Here is a 21,311-nt window from a genome sequence, read left to right as displayed (position 1 = left end):
GCTATTCGGGGTCTTTTGTGTTTCCATACAAATTGTGAAATTTTTTGTTCTAGTTCTGTGAAAAATGCCAGTGGTAGTTTGATAGGGATTGCATTGAATCTGTAGATTGCTTTGGGTAGTAGAGTCATTTTCACAATGTTGATTCTTCCAATCCAAGAACATGGTATATCTGTCCATCTATTTGTATCATCTTTAATTCCTTTCATCAGTGTCTTATAATTTTCTGCATAGAGGTCTTTTGTCTCCTTAGGTAGGTTTATTCCTAGATATTTTATTCTTTTTGTTGCAGTGGTAAATGGGAGTGTTTTCTTGATTTCACTTTCAGATTTTTCATCATTAGTGTATAGGAATGCCAGAGATTTCTGTGCATTAATTTTGTATCCTGCTACTTTACCGAATTCATTGATTAGCTCTAGTAGTTTTCTGGTAGCATCTTTAGGATTCTCTATGTATAGTATCATGTCATCTGCAAACAGTGACAGCTTTACTTCTTCTTTTCTTATTTGGATTCCTTTTGTTTCCTTTTCTTCTCTGATTGCTGTGGCTAAAACTTCCAAAACTATGTTGAATAATAGTGGTGAGAGTGGGCAACCTTGTCTTGTTCCTGATCTTAGTGAAAATGCTTTCAGTTTTTCACCATTGAGGACGATGTTGGCTGTGGGTTTGTCATATATGGTCTTTATTATGTTGAGGAAATTTCCCTCTATGCCTACTTTCTGGAGGGTTTTTATCATAAATGGGCATTGAATTTTGTTGAAAGCTTTCTCTGCATCTATTGAGATGATCATATTGTTTTTCTCCTTCAATTTGTTAATATGGTGTATCACGTTGATTGATTTGCATATATTGAAGAATCGTTGCATTCCTGGAATAAACCCCACTTGTTCATGGTGTATGATCCTTTTAATGTGCTGTTGGATTCTGTTTGTTAGTATTTTGTTGAGGATTTTTGCCTCTATGTTCATCAGTGATATTGGCCTGTAGTTTTCTTTCTTTGTGACATACTTGTCTGGTTTTGGTATCAAGGTGATGGTGGCCCCGTAGAATGAGTTTGGGAGTGTTCCTCCCTCTGCTATATTTTGGAAGAGTTTGAGAAGGATAGGTGTTAGCTCTTCTCTAAATGTTTGATAGAATTCACCTGTGAAGCCATCTGGTCCTGGGCTTTTGTTTGTTGGAAGATTTTTAATCACAGTTTCAATTTCAGTGCTTGTGATTGGTCTGTTCATATTTTCTATTTCTTCCTGATTCAGTCTTGGCATGTTGTGCATTTCTAAGAATTTGTCCATCTTCCAGGTTGTCCATTTTATTGGCATAGAGTTGCTTGTAGTAATCTCTCATGATCTTTTGTATTTCTGCAGTGTCAGTTGTTACTTCTTTTTCATTTCTAATTCTATTGATTTGAGTCTTCTCCCTTTTTTTCTTGATGAGTCTGGCTAATGGTTTATCAATTTTGTTTATCTTCTCAAAGAACCACCTTTTAGTTTTATTGATCTTTGCTTTCGTTTCCTTCATTTCTTTTTCATTTATTTCTGATCTGATTTTTATGATTTCTTTCCTTCTGCTAACTTTGGGGTTTCTTTGTTCTTTCTCTAATCGCTTTAGGTGCAAGTTTACATTGTTTATTCGAGATGTTTCCTGTTTCTTAAGGTAGGATTGTATTGCTATGAACTTCCCTCTTAGAACTGCTTTTGCTGAATCCCATAGGTTTTGGGTCATCGTGTCTCCATTGTCATTTGTTTCTAGGTAGTTTTTGATTTCCTCTTTGATTTCTTCAGTGATCACTTCGTTGTTAAGTATTGTGTTGTTTAGCCTCCATGTGTTTGTATTTTTTACAGATCTTTTCCTGTAATTGATATCTAGTCTCATAGCATTGTGGTCGGAAAAGATACTTGATACAATTTCAATTTTCTTAAATTTACCAAGGCTTGATTTGTGACCCACAATATGATCTATCCTGGAGAATGTTCCTTTAGCACTTGGGAAAAATGTGTATTCTGTTGTTTTTGGGTGGAATGTCCTATAAATATCAATGAAGTCCATCTTGTTTAATGTATCATTTAAAGCTTGTGTTTCCTTATTTATTTTCATTTTGGATGATCTGTCCATTGGTGAAAGTGGGGTGTTAATGTCCCCTACTATGAATGTGTTACTGTCGATTTCCCCTTTTATGGCTGTTAGTATTTGCCTTATGTATTGAGGTGCTCCTATGTTGGGTGCCTAAATATTTACAATTGTTATATCTTCTTCTTGGATCGATCCCTTGGTCATTATATAGTGTCCTTCTTTGTCTCTTCTAATAGTCTTTATTTTAAAGTCTATTTTGTCTGATATGAGAATTGCTACTCCAGCTTTCTTTTGGTTTCCATTTGCATGGAATATCTTTTTCCATCCCCTTACTTTCAGTCTGTATGTGTCTCTAGATCTGAAGTGGGTCTCTTGTAGAGAGCATATATATGGGTCTTGTTTTTGTATCCATTCAGCCAATCTGTGTCTCTTGGTGGGAGCATTTAGTCCATTTACATTTAAGGTAGTTATCGATATGTATGTTCCTTTTCCCATTTTTTAAATTGTTTTGGGTTTGCTATTGTAGGTCTTTTCCTTCTCTTGTGTTTCTTGCCTAGAGAAGTTCCTTTACCAGTTGTTGTAAAGCTGGTTTGGTGGTGCTGAACTCTCTCAGCTTTTGCTTGTCTGTAAAGGTTTTAATTTCTCCATCAAATCTGAATGAGATCCTTGCTGGGTAGAGTAATCTTGGTTGCAGGTTTTTCTCCTTCATCACTTTAAATATGTCCTTCCAGTCCCTTCTGGGTTGAAGAGTTTCTGCTGAAAGATCAGCTGTTAACCTTATGAGGATTCCCTTGTGTGTTATTTGTTGTTTTTCCCTTGCTGCTTTTAATATGTTTTCTTTGTATTTAATTTTTGACAGTTTGATTAATATGTGTCTTGGCATATTTCTCCTTGGATTTATCCTGTATGGGACTCTCTGTGCTTCCTGGACTTGATTAACTATTTCCTTTCCCATATTAGGGAAGTTTTCAACTATAATCTCTTCAAATATTTTCTCAGTCCCTTTCTTTTCTCTTCTTCTTCTGGAACCCCTATAATTCGAATGTTGGTGCATTTAATGTTGTCCCAGAGGTCTCTGAGACTGTCCTCAGTTCTTTTTATTCTTTTTTCTTTATTCTGCTCTGCAGTAGTTATTTCCACTATTTTGTCTTCCAGGTCACTTATCCGTTCTTCTGCCTCAGTTATTCTGCTATTGATCCCATCTACAGTATTTTTAATTTCATTTATTGTGTTGTTCATCATTGCTTGTTTCATCTTTAGTTCTTCTAGGTCCTTGTTAAGTGTTTCTTGCATTTTGTCTATTCTATTTCCAAGATTTTGTATCCTCTTTACTATCATTATTCTGATTTCTTTCTCAGGTAGACTGCCTATTTCCTCTTCATTTGTTAGGTCTGATGGGTTTTTATCTTGCTCCTTCATCTGCTGTGTGTTTTTCTGTCTTCTCATTTTACTTATCTTACTGTGTTTGGGCTCTCCTTTTTGCAGGCTGCAGGGTCGTAGTTCCCGTTGTTTTTGGTGTCTGTCCCCAGTGGCTAAGGTTGGTTCAGTGGGTTGTGTAGGCTTCCTGGTGGAGGGGACTAGTGCCTGTGTTCTGGTGGATGAGGCTGGATCTTGTCTTTCTGGTGGGCAGGTCCACGTCTGGTGGTGTGTTTTGGGGTGTCTGTGGACTTATTATGATTTTAGGCAGCATCTCTGCTAATGGGTGGGGCTGTGTTCCTGTCTTGCTAGTTGTTTGGCATAGGGTGTCCAGCACTGTAGCTTGCTTGTCGTTGAGTGAAGCTGGGTGCTGGTGTTGATATGGAGATCTCTGGGAGATTTTCGCCATTTGATATTATGTGGAGCTGGGAGGTCTCTTGTGGACCAGTGTCCTGAAGTTGGCTCTCCCACCTCAGAGGCACAGCACTGACTCCTGGCTGCAGCACCAAGAGCCTTTCATCCACATGGCTCAGAATAAAACGGAGAAAAAGAAGAAAGAAAGAAAGGAAGGAAGAAAGAAAGAAAGAAAGAAAGAGAGAAAGAAAGAAAGAAAGAAAGAAAAAAATAAAGTTATTAAAATAAAAAATAATTATTAAGAAAAAAAATTTTTTTTGAAAAGAAAAAATCCAAAAAAAAAGAAAAGAAGACGGACAGATAGAACCCTAGGACAAATGGTGGAAGCAAAGCTATACAGACAAAATCTCACACAAAAGCATACACAATACACACTCACAAAAAGAGGAAAAGGGGAAAAAATAATAAATCTTGCTCTCAAAGTCCACCTCCTCAATTTGGGATGATTCGTTGTCTATTCATGTATTCTACAGATGCAGGGTACATCAAGTTGATTGTGGAGCTTTAATCCACTGCTTCTGAGGCTGCTGGGAGAGATTTCCCTTTCTCTTCTTTGTTCTCACAGCTCCGAGGGGCTCAGCTTTGGATTTGGCCCCGCCTCTGTGTGTAGGTCGCCGGAGGGTGTCAGTACAGATATTTTTCACTCCACATATCTGAGATTCACTTGGTACATTAATTCATTAATGACTCCTCCTGCTGGTGTTGGGGGGGTCTCCTGCAGAGGGGGGGGGTGGCTGTGGCTCACGGTGGGGACAAGGACACTGACAGCAGAAGTTCTGGGAAGTACTCCTTGGAGTGAGCCCTCCCAGAGTCTCCAGATAAAATTTAATCGAAATTTGGAATATAAAATTAGAAGATGTTAACAATGTGTTCAAACTTGGAAAAAGTGAATATCTTGGGAAATAACAAAATGTCATCTTGCAGGACCAAGAAGTCATCTAGAATAACCAATATTGCAAAAGTCAGGAATCATGAATTTATCAGGAATAGCTTATATTTGTATTAATCACTTGATCCTCCTAGTCATTTGATAGACAAGCCAGAGCTCACATATAGGACGTCTCTGAAACCCCTCGCCCCAAAAACACCGAGTTGCCAGCATTGATGAAAATGTGAAATAGCCTGATATGTTGTAAAGAGCACTGGGTAAGAAATCAAAAGCCCCCAAGTATAGTTCACAATTCTTCCACTAACTAGCTGAGTAAATCACTTAATTGCTCTGGGCTGAGGGGTTTTTAATATGTAAAATAAAAGAGATGTACTAAATTGTCTCCAAGAGCTCTTCCCATGATAAAGTTCTTCAAGGTGGAAATGGAAATAAATTTGGAGATGCATTGCCTAGTAAAGGTGTCCCATGTCCAACATGGTCGTATGTGCTCAAGGTTTGAAAATAGAAAGTATTTAACATGCTTATTTATCTCATTTTTTCTTAGAGAAGGAACAAATCCTCTCTGAAGTATCTTCCACCAGGGGAATATCTCCACTGATGTCTAGAAAGCTCTTTGGTTGGTGAAGGAAATGACACCATGGACTCCAGAATACTGTCAGGACAGCTTTCAAATCCAATGGGATGACTATACAGGCTAGTAAAAGAAAGGTAACTTACAAAGGGAAGAAAATTCTTTTGTGTGCATCACACTCTGTACTAATTACTTTATATAGCTATCTCATTTACTCTTTACTTACGAAATGTTTACTATTCCCATTTTTAAAATGTAAATGTTTAGATAGAGGAGAAATTGAGGTTCACAGAGTATAAGTGATTTGGAAGCCCATACCCTTTCCACATTCTATCCCATCTCTGTCCAGAGAGTTAAATTCTTCCGTGGAACTTTCGTATTCCTTCTGCAGAAGTTTCCTTGACCATCCTGGCCCAAGGTGATTTCTTCTTCTTCAGAGATTCTCTGGTGCATATTACCTACACTACCAATTTTACACCTATAACTTTATGCAACGCTGGTTATATTTGACTCATTTATTAATCAGTAAGTATTTATTAAACAGCCACCATGGAACTCCACTAGGCAGGGGGATACACAAACAAATAAGACACAGTCTCTGCCCTCAGGAGTTAAAATTTAGTGGCGGAGACAACCTCATCAGCAGTCTATTAACACCCCAATCCATTCTAAGATTAAATCACTTTCTCTACTCCTCTCTCCTCCAGTTCAGAACACTTCCATTTCAGCTCTCAGTCAAAACCAAAACAAAACAAACAAACATACTAATGATGAGCTGGAAAGTAACAAAACTATGCCTTAAGGGAAAGGGGGATTTTAATTAATGAATTAACAGTAGCAAATACTCTATAAACATCGAGGACAAAACAAAGAGGAGGTAATAATTGACTGAGAAAGTTAAATTCTAAGCAATAGCACTCTTCCCAGATAGCACAGAATGACTGGTAACACACTGCTGTCTTCCTAACACATCCCGGGGGTGGGGGGTGGGGGTGGGGTTGGTGGTGGTCGGGGGTGGGGATGGTGGTTGGGGGGGGGTGGTTATCTCTTGCTGGTAACTAGGCATGGCTTCAAGAACAAGACTATCTATTCCAGCCACTGTTCTAGCCAGTTACACTACTAACAACATATTTCTAAGATAGTCTTCTTGAGTGAAATGACTGTTTCCTAACAGATGGCGAAAGTCCACAGATAAAAGTTATGTGGTACATAGAGCAAAGTCTGGTACATAGAAAAGATTCTGCTCAGCTTTGGTTTCTTGCTGGTTCTTTTAGTCAGTCTAGATCTTGTGCTCTAGCAGTGTTAAGTTACTTTCTTTTTCTTCAGTGTCTTACTCCGGGATGCTGAGTTAATTTAATCCAATTTAATGAGCACTTTCAATATGCAATATGGTTGGTACTTAAGGGAAATAAACATGAATAAGAGGATTCCTGCTGCAAAGAGTTGGGAGTTGTGCAAATCTAGACTATGGACCTGGTAATGTCATGTTCTGTGACAAGTACTTCTGCTCTTGAGAGCCATATACAAAATCCAGATATATGGTCTAGCACATTGTACCCCATAGTGTAAGATTAAATTACTGTCATCTCCAAGGTTCTGGGCTGCAGTATGTTAATGAGGAGTCCTGGTCTTGCTTACTAACAGGCTTTTCCCAGAAATGAACTTGCAAGCATTCTCTGAAGTGGAGCTGAATTCAGACAGGATCTATTGGTCTTACCAGTGTAACCTAGGATCTGAGAAAGAGAGACCAATCCCTGTGACTTCCTATTACCCAACATCTTTCCTAGAGGTACCCTAGAGGTACCAACCCAAGCCTCACTCCGCCTACTAAGCAAGAGGTGAGGCAGGTGAATAGATTCCCTTTAAAATGTAAAGGGTAGGGTTAAGGGACTGAAATTCATTGAGTGTCTACCATGTGTTACACAAAAATCTCATTTAAAGTTTATATTAACACTCTGGAGTATCATTGCTCCCATTTTACATCTGAGGAAACTGAGGCCCAAAGAGGTTAAATAACTTGCCCAAGGTCACATCGCTTGTAAGTGGAGTTGATTCAACTTTGAGAATGGCACTGGATGGAGACCTAGTTCAGAAATCTGCTGGATCCTGGCTGTACCAGGGACCTATCATGGCTAAGTGATATTTCAAATTATCAAACTGCTCCAAAGCCATGGACAGGAGGCCCCCACACAGCATGATCAACTCCAAGAAGACCTAGACAATACCTGAAATTCAATTTCACTAAATCCCTTTGGTCTCCAAAATTCAGTTTTTTGCACCTTAATTTCAGGGTGCTTCCAGATTAGAAACGTGAGAGCTCAGTTGCCATAAAGCAAAAGAACTCACACCAGGGAAACTCCTGCTGAGTTGGCAACACTCTGGGAGGTGGAGATCCTTGAGGCAGAGGAAGCCAGGGAGCGGGAGAATATAGAAGCCCCGTAGCCCTGAAAGAACTGAAGATCCAGGAGGCCAGGCAAAAAAAATGATCAGAGGGGTGGCCCCACAGCTGGTGGTCATTAACAGCTCAGGGCTGCATAAAAAGCAGTGGGAAGGCAGGGGATGGTTTCTGTCAGGCTGCCAAAGTTGAACCAAATCCTGGAGCCCCAGTTCACTGACCCTTCCCACTCAGCAATTTCCACAGATGTACAAAGGCGAAGTGCTTCAGGAACCTGACAGTTTAATTCTGCTTTCCTGATATAAGGATATCATCACCAAAACTAGAAAGAAAATGGGCCAGTGATTATGACATGATTTTTTAATGAGGTCAACTCTCATTTTTCTGTAGGGAGCTTGCCAGGAATTCTCTAAAACAATAGACAACCCCCAAATCATTTATATTTAACTTTGGGATTTGGGGTGGCACTTGGCATCAGGTTCTTGAGTATGTTTAACCTGGGTTGAAAATAAAAATTGGTAGTCTTTGGGAATGTACAGGTTGGTGAATGAGGCACAAAGGGGAACCAACTGTTCATTTAGACGTTGTCATTGATAATCCACAAATGGGGAGGGGAGTTATAAATGAATAATTCTAGCCACCATCAGAAGCTGGTTCTTTGTTAGAATTTGGGCACAGAGCCTCAGCATGAAACTAGGCTGGGGAGAAAGATTCATTAGCCTGAAGACTTCTGAAATCTTTTCCACAGCAAGTTTATACCCTTTCAGAGAGGAATTTATTTTCAATCTTTGTTTTCCTTTGGCCTCTAAAGTTCCTTCTCAGAGAAAAAGTCAATTCCCTGCTCTGGACTAGGGCAAAGTACTTGAGGTTTGTCCGTTTCATCCCTGTCCACAGGCCTAGTAACTTTAAGATGGACTTCCTCAGGGTTGCAGGTCTACTGATGGTGTTTTCATTTATCTCTTAGGAGGGCCCTGAATTTTCCAAACTGCCTTTGAGAGACTCATATTTTATTTTATAAATAGTAGTTAGTACAGACTTTATGTATCCATCACTCATATCATCTGTGCAAAATCAAGAAAATATACTCTAGTGGATACAAACTTAGAGTACCAGGCTCTTAGATATGAGGGGTAACGGAAGTCCCTCGATGGTTTGTTTTCAGTGCAAGACATACCTGGAGCACATCACTTACTGTAAATGACCTTTACAAGGGGAAGTTACTTTGGAGTGGTTTCACCACATGAAAATGAGACAGGACCATCACAAGAATAAATAAAATCGCTTATCAAAAGCCATATCCTCAAGTCTAAAAGAGGAGAAAGAACTATTCTTTGCAAGTTTCAAACCTCAGAACAGATTCTACTCTGCTGGCGTGTGGCATTTCCGCATCCTGCTTAGACTATCCATCTGCCTCTGCGATACAGACCTCCTTACAGGCCCAGGCCAGCCTTAATGCCTCCTGCTGACCACAGGCATTCAGGGAGAAGAAAATTCTGTTGCTGCCTTATTTCTGTCTCTGGAAAGGATGCCTCTCCTCCTAGCCTGCGGCCCTTGGTCAGGCGGGACTAATGGACTGCTGTCTTCAGGACCCACAGAGGCAGGCAGGCAGGCTCCTGTCAGCTCTGCCACTGCTCCTCCACAGCCCTTCCAAAGCAGGCCACAGGCCGGCCAAGCTCTTCACCAGAAGTCTAGGCAAGGATTTCAAGTCCTTTTAAGAATTCATACTGGGTCACGCTAACCTAGGGCTCTCAGTCAACAGCTGGGAGTATCCTCTGTGAAGGATATAAGGGGGGGACTGCTGGCTCCCACCTCCTGCTCATTCAGTGGATTGGATCTATTGCAGTCTTGGCATCGGCACAATTACACCTGCCTTTACCAGTTAGTTTACAGAACACCTCAGATGAGAGTTGAGTAAGATAAGAGATATAAAAGCAACTGGTAAACTCCAAAGTCCCAGAAAAATGTACAAGACAATATGACCAAAGCTTTCCTAACCCATTCCAGAGTTTAGTCCTTGGATTTCTGTCCTTTTCTCTATTCCCATTCTCCCTGGGTGATCTCATCTGTTCCCCTGGTTTTAATTATAACCTATATGCCAGTAACACCCAAGTCTGCATGTCTAGCTTAAATCTCTCCCCAGAACTTTAGTTTTTATTTCTAATAGATTCCTAGATAACTCTATTTCAGTGTATCCCACAGATATGGTAGAGTAAACGGAACTCACCCGCTTCTTCACTCAGCCCTTCTCTTCCTTCGGAATTTAGCATTTAATTGGTGATACCATCAGCCACATAGTCACCTGAGCTAGACGCTAGAGAGCCTTCCTTGATTTTTGCTTTGCCCTCATCCCTTTGCATCCAAGGCCCTTAGGTCTGTTGCTTCTCTCCCAAACTTACTAATTCAGGTGCTCATTTGTCTTTCCCCTGTATTATTCTGCTTTAACCTTGATTATTTTCTCTGGTCTTCTTGTTTCCCGATATGTCACATCAATCCACCCTCCATACCTCTGCTAGCACAATATTTGTAAATTAAGTCTGACCATATGTCTCTCCTATTTAAAATGTTTCAGCAGCATCACAGGATATGGTCCAGGCTCCTTAATCTGATATATGTAAGGCTCTCCCTGTCTGTTTCTCCTGACCTTTGGGCCCTTCCTGCCCCCATCCTTATTTCCCTCCACATATTTGCTATCACTGACTGGCCTTTCTGTCTGAAATGTGGTCCCTTTCTGTTGTCAACACCCCAACCCCACATAGCTAAATCCTATTCATCATTTAAGGTTCAGCTCAGATATCACTTCTTCTGAGAAGCCTTCCCTGACTAGCCCCATCCCCTGGTCCATAAGGTGCTGGCATGCACAAGGCTCATTTATTATTTATTTTTATAATTATATTATATTATCTCTTCTTCTGGACTGTAAGCTCTTTGTAGGCAGAGACAATGTCTTTATATCCACCATTTCTAGTAGAGTGCATGGCATAAACTAAGCCCCCAATAATTGTTTGACTGACTGAATGTCAGAAAATTAATCTTAGCTTTTAAAAAAAGTCTCCAATGGTAAAAACTGAAAAATTATTTTAGCTAACCTCAGTTACCTAGCATCTTCTTGCCCTAAGTCCCTGAACATTTTAGGTAGTGAACTGAATTGATTTCTCTGAATATATTTTAAGTTTATGCCAAAAATTACATAGTGATATTGAAGAAAGGCATTCCTTAAACGTTCCAGTACCCAATTTGATGATCGAATGTCTTGGCTTCTCCCCTTGTCTCCCCACTACTGGGTCTCCAAAGAGTTCCACTGAGACACACACAGCTCAGATATTCTTCTCCCCAAACCAGAGCTCTGATGTGGCCACCTGGGGGCAATGCAGACTTGTGGATGGACTTCACAGTAAGGCTTAGGGAGTCCCAGCGCTGAGCAGTCCCAGTCTGCTGCCCAGTTCCCTTTTCTCCCACTTTGACTCAGGCTCCTACTGAGTTGACATGAGGCTGACTGGAATAGGTGCTCAGGTGTGAGGCACACTCACAGAGCAGCATGCATACCCATACCCGTATCCTGGAACACTTCTAGCCTCCAACTCCTGAGAGGCAGGGTTAAACAAATCAAGCTGGGGGGTTCTTTGGGCCAGGAAACCTAAATACTTTAAAGGAAAATGTGAAGGCTGGCATTAAACACTGTTTAACAGGTATAACTCTGTTCCATGACACACAGGTTGTGAATATGTCATATTTCTGTAGTTCTCTAAATTAAATATCCTTGGCTCCCATCCACCAGTGGGTGGAAAATCCAATCTTGGTCCTCTTTTCAGGAGCTCACAGGTATTTCAGAAATGTCTCTCAGTTAGTGCCTGCCGCCTTTGGAGCTCTTTGCCCGTGACAACTGTCTGTTCTAGGACCCTTTCTCTAGGCCTAACTGGGGCATAGAGACCTCTGCTGAGGCTCCATAATAGCAGTGCCTTTAGTCACCTCTTTGAGCACAAAGTCATCCCCATTCAAGGTCCTACTGTGCCAGGGGTCTGTAGGAGAGTGGGAGCAGGACCTGGCTGCTCAAGGAGACTGCAGTGCCCCTTACCACCATCCCTTTCAGAGCCAGGCTCAGGACATTCTCTCTCCTCTGCCCTCCTCTAATCCTAAGAGCCCTTCTTTGTCTCAGACAAAACAGCTGTATCCCCTCTGAGACCAGGGCTGATTTCAAAAACAAAAGCCTGTTGATTTCTTTTATTTTTCTTTTCTGAGGCGAATGAAGCCCTGATCTCCAGAACAAAAGGCCCTCAGTTACTCTTTTGGGATGGCCAGTGTAGAAGATAGGAATAGTTCATTCTTTCACAAAGAACAGAAATGGCTGACACCACAGAAAATAAGACAAGTTAATTCCTCAAGCAGGTTAGCCTGTCAAACACTAAAGCACTGCTTATCTCATACTTTGTTCCCAGAGTATGGAGCCTCTCCAGGAAGAGGCAGTAGGCCATACTGCAGGTAGAGATCCACACTGATAATGTTCCAGCTTCAGACTGGGGAGTGCTTCAGGTTGAAAGTAAGCAGCAAACTTAGGCTCCCCCATCTTCTGTGTAGGTCCCAGATTGACTAGGGAGGATGGAGCTATTTTGATTACTGGTCCCATGTTCCAATTCGCTGGGGCTGGCCTCATTTAGGCCTGATCTCTGGAAGGAGTTTGAAGAATCTATGAGAGAATTACCCCAAGACCACATCTAACCCTTGAATAATGAACTGGATAATGGAATAACAGAAGAGAGCAATCTTGATTACTGATTTTTTTTGGTATAAATTTTTATTTTTTAATATTCAATTAAAATATCCTTATTTTGATTACTGAGATTTTTGACACCCCCTTAAATTTTGCACCTTAGATGCATACCTTGCTTGTTTCACCCTAGCTTGTCCACTGGCATCTGCCCCTTGCAGAGCTACCTAGAGCCCTCGTAGTTCATTCACAGGATATAGCCTGAGCCTAGCTATATGAGACCCTTGGTGGGACACCAGCGTCTCAGCCTGACCTTGGGTGAGAGTGGAGGAGCCCAGCATCCTGGGCTAGCATTTCTCCCAGACCCTCAGCTGGACTGTATTGAGGTCACACCTGTAAGGTATTGTACAATGAGACCTCTGAGCATCAAGCCAAGAGTCCTTTGATTGATTTTTTTTATAGATGGAGAGAATTTGCTAACATACCACTATTAATCAGGGGTCATATGAGGATCCAAGAATTTCACAGAATCTAGGTTGTTCTGATTTGATTAAGATCACATTCTTTAGTGTGGCCCATAATAAGGCCAGCCCTTCACCACTTCATTTCATCTGTTTCTAGCCTCACGTCTAGTCATTCCCCCATGTACACTATACTCTTGTCACAGGGAACAATTTGGTCTGCTTGCTGTTTTCGAAGCATAAGAAGTACTTTCACGCCTCCGTGCCTTTGCTCATGTTGTTTCCTTGCCTGGAGTACCTTTTTTCTTCCTCTCTGCCTGATGAACTCTTTACTTATCTTCAGGCCCAAATAAAATGTCATCTGCTCTGTAGTTTCCACTAATATGTTCCCCTTATTGAAGTGCACTGACACTCCTGATAGTCTCTGTCCCATTTTCATGTAGCTGTTTTTTACGTGTCTCTTTATCGGTGAACTCAGTGAATGGCTTGAAAGAGCAACTCCTGAGGTTACTTCCTCTCCCCCTCCTCTTCATTCATTCTCCCCATCCTATGACTTCATTCATCTTTGTATTCGCAGCTCTTAGCCTAATGCTTGCCACCTAGGAATAGGAGTACTTAACAAACATTTGTTGCATTTGATGAAAGCTGCAACACATCAGGCAAAATGTGGTTCTTTTATTTTCACTTTCTATTTCCACTTCTCAGGAAATTTTGATTACTGGTCTCAATTTCCTCTCCTGATCATTTCTGTTCTTTCTGACCATATGCATCTCATCCCAGTTTTACCTAGATTTTCTTGGCTAGCTCTCCCAACCCATGCCACTCATTCAGCACGTATTTATTGAATACCTGCTGTTCTGCATGCACTATTCTAGGTGTTGAGGATACAGCAGTGAACAAGATAGATGGGATACTTTCATGGAGCTTACATTATGGTTGAATAACTGGACCAAAACAAGTAAACGAACAAGATAATTTCAAATAATGATGAGTTATAGAAAGGAAATAAAGTGATGTGATAGGGAGTGAAGAGACATTAGTCGGGTAAGCCCTCTCTGACAAGGAAACACTGAAATCTGGAGGATAAGAAGGAGAAAGCCATATGGGGATCTGCAGAAAAAAATTTCAAGTGGAAAGGTCATCAAGAGCACAGGCCTAGAGACAAGATGAAATGACTGAAAATTATAAAGCATTATATAAATAAACAAAATGATTGCTTCAGGACTTTCATTAGCCTGTCAGTATACCGTCATCCCTTTCGCAATAGAGTAGCTTCAATCCCTTCTGAGAAGTGATTGACTTCCCTTAACCTCCACTGTCCCTACCACTCAAATCACAGAATTTTCTTCCGGTGAATCCCATTGAAACTCACCAGAAGTTCATTTGACTGAAGCACCAATCCATGGGATTAGATGCTTTGTGTGGTCCCTTTTAAGGGACTTCCCTCCCCTATCACTTCCAGAAGGACTTGGTGCTGCTCTCCCTTCTCCAGGAACACTCAAATGGAAACCCAGGGGCAGCATTAAGGGGAAAAAGTCAGTTCTTTGGACAGATACACACAAGTGGGAGAGCCTGGAGTCCACTTCTGTGAATCCCAGGAGTGTCTCCTCACCCCTACAGCCATTCTTGTTATCCTTTCTCCACACTGTGTGTTGCCCTCCACTGGGCTGCCATGCCCAGCTGGTGAGGGAGTCCAAAAGAGCTGGCCTCCTCTCTTAGATACCAGAGCAGCTGCTTAAAGAGGCTGGAGGGCTTCCTGTCGCTGGAGACATGAAACACTCTCAGTAAGCCAAGAGCCAGAATCAAAACCATATGGTTTGCTTTGCAGTAAAGATCACAGGGCCTGAAAAACTAGAGGAAGGAGGGCCAGCCAGGGAACAAGTTTTGGGAGTAAGAGGGTTGTGCCTATCCCAATCCTGGCAGCCCCGTACTCACAAGTATGGCCCCCCTACCTAAGGGCCCTCCTGTCCTTGAACTCATAGCCCATTTCCACTCTCTTCAGACCCAGATTGGTAGAATTTCAAACAATAAAGGCCAGAGAATGAGATTATCCACTCCCTGGAACATCCTGGTCCCCTAAAGGCCTCCTGACCAGATGCCTCCCAAACAAAAACTGTCCCAATTTACTCTTATCTCTAATGAACTGACATACCCCACACCTTAAAAATATTAAACTAGCAGCCCTTTATCTAGTTGTTTACTATGAATCTAACTAGATACAGGTTCTCTAAGATTTTTCTTAGATTTTTAGATTTATCTTAGATTTTTCCAAGGTGCTCCTGAGGTAGATAGAATCCATAAGCATTAAAATGAAATTCATGCTAATGACTCCTTCTAAAAGGATAAACTGCATGGTTCTAATGTGGAAGCCTGGATTTGGATCTGCTGTAGGACTTTAAATGCCAGGGCTTCTGTTAGTTCCAGTGCGTTCCTGTTCTTACTGCTACGTGAGTGGGGATTGTTTAAGGACACTAAACAAGTTTTGGGGAGGAGGTGTGGCATGCCTGGAACTGGGATACCTCACAGTGTCTTCTGCTTTGCAGACCAAGGCCAAGGCACCCAAGGAAAAATTGAATCCTAATTCTCACTGTCCACCTGCTGCCTCCCTGCTCCCCAACCCCAGCCCGTCACTTCAGTGGCTTCCTGTAAAAGGCAGCATTTGTGGGAAAAGCTCTGTGTCCACAAGTCTCCATGTCCATGCAGAAGAGTTTGGGGCAGCTGGCTTTGTTTTAGGGCCCAGGCTGACCCATAAATGGAAGGAACATTCCAGGTAACCTTTTACTATAAGAAAGGGATAGAGCCTCAGTGCCTCAGAGTTGAGAGCCTGCTCCATAAACCTCTCCCATAATCTGTTCACCCAGGGCAGATCTGCAGTCTGCTGGGTCGTGGAAGAAAAAGCAAAAGCAAACAATAAAACAAAAACAAATAAACATGAGTTTTCCTAACTTTCTTCTGCAGGTATTTTCTTGGATGGGAAGGGAAATGAAAAATCTCATAGAGAGAATGGTTCTCCTTCTTGGCTACTGTTGAAAGTAAGTGTTTACAAGGTTGCGTGATCAGGGATTTAAGGGTGGGATTTTGTCTTAAGCTTCAAAAAGTTGCAAAGATAACACTGTCCCTGCCTCCCAGACCTCCTGACCTGCTCCACTATATGCTTAAGTCAAAACAGGGAGCAATCTCCTCAAGCCCTTTGGCTCCAAAGAGGACCCTCAATTCTAGCCACCAAAGACATAGCCCTCATTCTAGAAGTTCCAACCATGCATTCGCAGGAAATTTAGAAAAGCTGGAGTTCAGCCTTTGCTCCTTTCCTGATGTTATTTCTCATTGCCCCTCAAGGGCTATACACAGAACGCGAGGGACTGGCTATTTGGGTGAATTCAGTGAGGACATTGCCAGTTATAACTCATTCTTATCAGCCACAGAAATAGGATTAAGTATCAGACGCATGTACCAGAATGTGTTAGGCACTGATAGGTTGATAGGATTGTTTTGAAGCTTTTGACCAAAATTAATTATATTTTAATATGTTCTATATATTTTTGTATAGACCCTATCTTATTTAAGCATCACAATAATGCTAAACTTTGGAAAGTATGACTCTCACTATTATACATACAAACACAAAGAGATTAAATGACTTGCCCAAACTCATCTAGCTTTGTTGTTACTAGAGTCAAGACTAGAACACTGATTGCCTAACTTCCAGTTCAGTGCGTGTTCCGCCATTTCAACTTAAGAACAAATATCCTCCAAAAAGTTGCAGTAAATCAGGGTATTAGCAGTCACTGAAGCCCTTCCCTGGGCTCCCATTATAATTATGGGGTCTTCCTCTTTCGAGGCTGAGTCGTCGTTTGCCAAAATGTGCTCCCCCAGATTCACACACAGTTCACGTGCGTGGAACACCACCAGGCACTTTGCATATCATTATCTCAATTCATTCCCCAGTACCTCCATTGAGGATATTATTTACCCATGGTACTGATAAACCGAAGCTCAGAGAAAGCAGATACATTAGTTTAAAATCCTAGAGCTTGTAAGCGGCAGTCGGAGCTGAAACCAGGTCTTCTGATACTCTGATCCTCTTTCTTGATACCCAAGGAATCCAGAAACATTAGCCATAATAGGAACCAAACATAGATCTCCTCAAGACATGAGTAAGTTTGTGGACTTTACCTGCATGAGGCAGATTCTAGTGCTGGCATATCACGTAATACAGTAGAGAACCTTCAGTTTCTCCAGAAGCGGCAACTATCCTTCCCACTGGGTGTCCACACAGAAACACAGGAGCATGCTTACGTGGCACGTTCTGCCCCGCCTCCCCCTGCCAGGGGTTTGGTCACAGCTACAGCATCTTGACAGCATATTTAAACCAACTTGCAGTAACTGGCAACAAAGTATCATTCCCTGACAGGCTGCGGGTCCTTGAGCTTCTGCAGACTTTGGAAGAGGGAATCCTTAGCTGAAACATTCAAGAACCACGGGGTCACAGAGAGGTACGTAATAAATTCCATTCAGATGTTGGGACTGGTTTTTTCCTCTTTCTTTCTTTCTTTTTTTTTTCAATCACATTCGAAGAGCGAACAAGTTCTTTTCACCTTATCAAGCAAGGTGAGAAGAACATTGCTTCCTTTATTCTTGAGTGGATCTGCACCAAAGGATTGAGAGGGCTAACAGCATCTGAGTAATTAAGGGTGACATCTGAGTTATCTGAGAGCACTTTGTACGTGTGACAGAATTATCTGAATAGGTAAATGGTGTTGCAAATACTTTAGCAAAATCCAATTACGGGCCTCTGAGTCCATTCTAATTTACGGCTCCCACACTGTTTACCTGCAGTATAGGCAGCGCATCCGTTTTGAAATTCTTCTAAGGAACCATGACTGTGCAAATTGGTCCAACAAATAGCTGAAGGTACACATTGCTCTGTTAGAGACGGAAAGGCAGACGTAGACATAAGTACTAAATTTTATCTCATGGCATCTGAGCAGCCTAGATGGCCTGACAGTTTTGTTGTGCTACAATATATGGGTAACAATTGGGTCATTAGATAGCTCACAAAACTCCCCTCCAGCAGCCCAGGCTCTCCTGGGGTTAACTCTTTCTGTGGGGCTGGGATGAGGAAAAACAGACCTTCCCAAGCTGCAGCTGCAATTGACACCTCCTTTACCCCACACCTGAGCTCCTGCTCCTTGGAGGAGAAACCTGAGTAAAGATAGCCATGGCAGCAGAGAAGGGCTCTTCTTGGCAACGGCTGCTTCTGACTTCAGAGCTGTGGGCACTGAGCTAGAAAGCAGTACAGAGAGAGAGGACCAGGAACTAAATGACACCGGGAAAGGGGAAACTCAGAGGAGAAAGGACCTGACTTTCTTCCCCTCAAAGATGTGTACTTTGCAAGCAAGGTTCGTCTTTTCATCTGGACTGTTGAGTCTCAAAATTTTTAGTCCTTAGACTATTTGAGCAAAACAAGAGTGTCTCACCTATTTACTAGACTAAATAAACAAGCCAGCAAACAAACAAACAAACAAGAAACCACTTTTGAGCTGTCTTTGCTGAATCCCTGTGATTATTTGTAGCTCCCTTTAAACATGTTTGTTTTGATGCATTTAAGTTTTGATTGAAATCCACAGTGGAAGATATTGTTTCAAAGGGAAAAAAAAACAAACCACCCAACATACTTCTGTGCCTTGCATACTGACCCAACCCACAGAACGATTGGAAGAATCTTTGCCAACCCACCAGAGATCCCTGGATTCCACTTGGAGAGCCCATCGATCTAAAACACGACATCTTGATTTCAGAACCCTTCTTTTGATCTGGAATTATCTATTATTGACCACAGAAAGCTGCTACTGACGATTACTGGAACAGTGTCCTGTAGAGCGAGAGGTGAGCCCAGTGTGGGAAGAAGAAAATCTCTTTCTCTTTCTCGGCGGGTGTTTTGGTACAGTGTGATATCTATGCTTAGTATGATATCTATGAGCTCAATTTCTTCTTCTCTTTTTCTTCCTCTTCTTTTTCCTTTCTCTCCCCTCCTTCCTCTTCCTCATTTTCTTCTACTTTGTTTGTTTCTTCTATAGTAAAAATTTCCCCAAGCCCTCGGTGCCTAAATGATTTTTGCCTGGTACATTCCACTAATTGAAGTTTCATCATCACAGTTTCTTATTCGGGTGTGAATTTTCCTATATCTGAGCACCCAAATTATTGTAAACGCAGCCGGCCCTTGCCCATGCCTTGTGTACAGTTACCTGAGATAATACCAGAGAAGAGAAGGCTGCAGGTTTGTGCCTTTCACTGTACCAAAATGCAGAGCTCTATTGACATACGTGTAGGAAAGGAGAAGAACCTTCGTGGAGGGAGCAGCCATGTTGCAATGAACCAACAACACAGATCATATGAAGAACAAATCCAGGGATAAATGGAACCATACGCTGGAAGCATGAAGTTACAATAGTTCCTTTGGTCAAACTTCTCCGAAAATGCAGGAAAAGACTCTCACTCATGTTGAAGGTAGGGCATGTGTCTGCATCTGCTCTGCTTAAACCACAGGGATCTCATTAAGGATCGGGGCACTGACACATGGCTTCATTCTGGGCACGACCTCAGCAGGATGGCCCCATGCAAAGGTAATTACCAGGAGTGGAGAGATCATTATAGCCTTTTGATTTGGTCACCCAAACATCCTGTCAGACAGATGTAGAAAGGAGACCAATCTTTACCTCAAAAGAAGTAAATTATGGTTGAAGTGTTTGGTTTCAGTCTCTCTCAGGTTGAGGCTTTGAAAAACAGACCTGTGGGTCTAGGAAACCACATACCAGATTCAATTGCTTTGGAGTCCTGAGAATATTCAAGGTTATAAGGAAATATATAACCCAATTCAAGACAATTATTTTAATTGGCGGTTTTACTGTCTAGTGCAGTAACCCTCATTTTGCGTAAGTGGCTCGGGGTTGGAATGCAATCTGGGAAAGGGCTGTTTCTGGTTCTTCAAGACAGTCTGAAGGATTATCAAAAATTAAAATAGCATAAAACTTGCCATCTTTCGGTTACACCATGAATCTTTCTCTCTTCCAAGCACTTCTACATATGGGTAAGCATTCTAGCAAAGATGCAGTTACGGTCCAGCATGAGGAAGCAAAGGAGCCCAAGTGTTCAAAGTTGGACAAAAGAGCCAGGACACTAGTCAAAAAGAGAGAAGAGCTATTACAGAAGAGAAATAGAAAATAGAAACCAAAAAGATCAGATGTCGGTGTATGTATTGGGGTTGGGGGATGGTGGAGGGTAGCAGAGCGTCATCTTTTTTTTTTTTGCAGTATGCGGGCCTCTCGCTGTTGTGGCCGCTCCCGCTGCGGAGCACAGGCTCCGGACATGCAGGCTCAGCGGCCATGGCTCACGGGCCCAGCCGCTCTGCGGCATGTGGGACCTTCCCGGACCGGGGCACAAACCTGTGTTCCCTGCATCGGCAGGCGGACTCTCAACCACTGCGCCACCAGGGAAGCCCAGAGCGTCATCTTTGATTGACATAAGAAAGAATATAGTTCAAGGAGAATGTGCACAAAGAAATAGATCATGGCTTGAGAGAAAACTGACTTCAGTTGGGTAGGGAACATTTATTCAGATTTTAGGGAGAAAATTGGAAAGAACTGTAAAGCTAAAGTCTGTATCCAATTTGAATACCTATGCAGCTGGGTCTTGGGGCCAAAGTAGTCCCTAGATCCCCTAGAAGTCTGCATTTGCTCAAAAGGCAGCTCTCTTGAGGAAAAAGAAGATGAATGGGGGCATTGCAGTGGGGGAGAGGTCCATAAACCCTTCTGATGGCCCGCGCACAGGTAGGCCTGCTAGACAGCCACCAGTTCTGTCTCCAGCTGTTCCCGAAACCCGTGCTTACAGATTCTTTCTTTATATTCAGGTGTTTTTAAGAAGAATCAGCTTGGAGCAAAAGTACTAAATTCAAAACATTCTAAAACCACAATTTAAATCTTATTTAAAAGATGAGAAGTGTGACTCTTTCATTTGTTTAGAAATAGTCACTGCAGACAGTATCCCATCCGGTATGTGTTTCACTCTTTCCTTGGTTTGTTCTGCTCTCAAGTGCCATCAGGCCTCATTCAATACAGTCAGTAATTGGACTTTTAGAAGAGGGAAAAGTGGTTATTTAAAATTGCCTCCTTATGTCTGGTAGTTGCACCCTTTGACATTTGCTTCCAGAGAGGTGTATACAGTGATGACTGACTAGGTATCTGCTTTAAGTTAGTTCAACTGTGAAATAAATTAGGAGGCCATCCGCATCCTTAGCATCACTGTAAGTTAGGGACACAGAGAAAAATTCACTGGACCCTAGTGAAGACATTCACGGATTAGAGCTTCGGTGTGGTCAGGTGACCTGATTCACAGGAGCAGCA

The 21,311-nt window shown here is 42.0% G+C and overlaps 1 protein-coding gene across 7 annotated transcripts in view; it reads left to right on the top strand.

Annotated features, from left to right (window-relative positions):
• Window positions 1–21,311, top strand: part of ASIP (agouti signaling protein) — a 118,340-nt gene that overhangs the window by 8,929 nt on the left and 88,100 nt on the right. For 2 of the 7 annotated variants that reach the window (XM_032604665.1, XM_032604660.1), the window contains exons 3-6: window positions 5,328–5,491; window positions 15,871–15,944; window positions 17,324–17,405; window positions 18,752–18,798. The gene's annotated coding sequence lies outside the window, so the exon portion shown is untranslated. Of the gene's footprint in view, window positions 1–5,327; window positions 5,492–15,870; window positions 15,945–17,323; window positions 17,406–18,222; window positions 18,312–18,619; window positions 18,799–21,311 lie in introns of those variants that run through there. The other 5 variants (XM_032604664.1, XM_032604658.1, XM_032604659.1 and 2 more) reach the window with 4 other exon arrangements.

Source organism: Phocoena sinus, chromosome 15 (assembly GCF_008692025.1).
Source record: "Phocoena sinus isolate mPhoSin1 chromosome 15, mPhoSin1.pri, whole genome shotgun sequence".
Classification (NCBI taxonomy): Eukaryota; Metazoa; Chordata; class Mammalia; order Artiodactyla; family Phocoenidae; genus Phocoena; species Phocoena sinus.
Note: the sequence above shows the minus strand (reverse complement) of the source record. Positions and strands in the feature narration are given on the sequence as shown.